Here is a 2,500-nt window from a genome sequence, read left to right as displayed (position 1 = left end):
GGCCAGACCCGGCTCTCCCAGGTGAAAGTCCTGTCTGTGTTTTACCCATCCACCACCCTAACCTACCTTCTTACCCAAACCCTCGTTCCTTTATACCACTCGCTACGGCGGAAATTGACTCGCAAAGTAGGCCAATGGCGGCCGATTTGCGTTAATATACACGCAAAAATGCGATTATGCGTCTTGATAACACGCAAAAACGGAATACAAATTGGCGTTTCATACATACGCCAATTCATGAGATCAGTCTGTTGAATGGGAAAGTGCAGCTTCAGGTTGTCCAGGGGCATCAAACGGCGACTGGCCATGTGGTCATGATGCAGCGGGCATCCCTCTTGGCTGAGGGCCCCGTCTGTGCCGTAATGACCGGGTCTTTCAACAGGACAACGCTGCGATTCACACCGCCCGCCTGACGAAGGACTTCTTCCAGCAGAATAGCGTTGCTCTTATGGTCCGTCCTGCGTGTTCCCCGGATCTTCATCCCATTGAGAACATTTGGGGATGGATGGCGAGGGAAGTTTACAGAAACGGACGTCAGTTCCAGACCGTGGATGCCCTTCGTGAAGCCATCTTCACCACACGGAGCAACGTTCCCAGCAGCCTCCTGGGAACAGCTGCATCAAGCATGGTGAAACGAGAGTTTGAAGTGATCAACAAGAACGGTGGGGCTGCTCACTACTGAGTCTTTTATTGACACTTTTAGTTCTGTTTATTTTTGGGCTATGGTCTTAAACTTTTGATCAGCTGATGAACAGCCTGTTTGAGTTTAAATGCAGTTTTCAATAAATTGCCTACTCTCTATTTTTTGTCTCTGGCTCCAGTTTCGTCTTTTGGCATTTTGAAGCAGTACTTACAACCTGGTTATGATCCACTGGCGCGAAATAAGGAAAACTTGCAATGTTCCCCCGGTCTTAAGATTTTGTTCAAGAGTGTATATTCATTAAACTGTGATGAAGAGCAGCTGAAGACGAGCTCAGAGTTTGAAGTTGACCTTTGTTGTGAATATTAAAGATTATTATTCAGGTTTTAAACATCAACATCATCAGAAAACACACAAACAACAACAGTCAACTGTCTTTGATGTTAAAATATCTCCTTCGTTATATATATATATATATATATATATATATATATACACACACGGAGCTCTGAGACCTCGTTAAGGTCTTCAGACACATGCAGCTGTCTGTCAACACACACACACACACACACACACACACAGAGAGACAGACACACACACACACACACACACACACACACACACACACACACACACACACACACACACACACACACACACAGAGACACACACACACACACACACACACACACACAGAGAGAGAGACACACACACAGACACAGAGAGAGAGACACACACACACACACACACACACACACACACACACACACACACACACACACACACACACACACACACACACACACACACACACACACACACACACACACACACACACACACACACACACAGACAGAGAGACACACACACACACACAGGATGATGAAGTGGTTAGCGCTGTTGATGCTAATTTAAAGGGTTAATAACTCTGGTTGTTCGTCAAAATGTTAAACATGTTTCTGTCAACAACAACAACAACAAACAGACAGTCTGATCTCTTAACGAGCAGCCACGTCTTAACGAGCTTAACGAGTCCTGGAACAACAGCAGCACTAATTAGTACAAACACGCTGTTACCACACACACACAAACACACACACACACACACACACTTTTTTTACACACACACACACACACACACACACACACACAGGTTAATTAGTGTGAACATGCCTCTTCATTAACCTGATGTTGATCTGATAAACAAAGTGAATGAGAAGTTGCCATTAGACCCAGAACCCCCAGAGCCCCGCGGTCCTGGTCCTGGTGTGGTGGTCTCAGGGGGCTGGGCTGGTCTGGTAGCTGTGCCGAGAGAAATCTCAATCATTCCCAATCTTACAGAGACGGAGAGCGTAGGTATATGTAAGGAGATAACATAGACACAGGCTAATTACTGATCACTAACATGCTAGTTAACATTAGTCATTACTGATCACTAACATGCTAGTTAACATTAGTCATTACTGATCACTAACATGCTAGTTAACATTAGTAATTAAACCTAAACAGATAATGGAAGTCCAAACTGCCTGTGAGCTTCTCCTGTACTATACGGTAATTCCTCTACTGTGTGACAGTAAGTCTCGTGGTTATGACCCAATCGTTAGCCTATTGTTATAAAAGCGTCTGCTACGGAGCCATAACGTGAGCTACAAGGTAATGGAGCCTTTTATACATTGTCGTGTTTCTTTAGAAATAAACAACGGACAAATAGAGTCTTTAAACTCTTCAGATGTAAAGTTATTCTCTGTCAGAGTGACGTCAGAATGAATGGGAGCCAATGGGATGCTAACGGGAGGTGATGGCTCGGTAGCATCAGAATGTCTCCCCCCATAGGAGCTACGCTGTCAGGATGCTCAC

This window comes from Perca fluviatilis, chromosome 16 (genome assembly GCF_010015445.1).
Source record: "Perca fluviatilis chromosome 16, GENO_Pfluv_1.0, whole genome shotgun sequence".
NCBI lineage: Eukaryota > Metazoa > Chordata > Actinopteri > Perciformes > Percidae > Perca > Perca fluviatilis.
The sequence above is the reverse complement of the archived record's forward strand: the minus strand, read 5'-3'. Positions refer to the sequence as shown.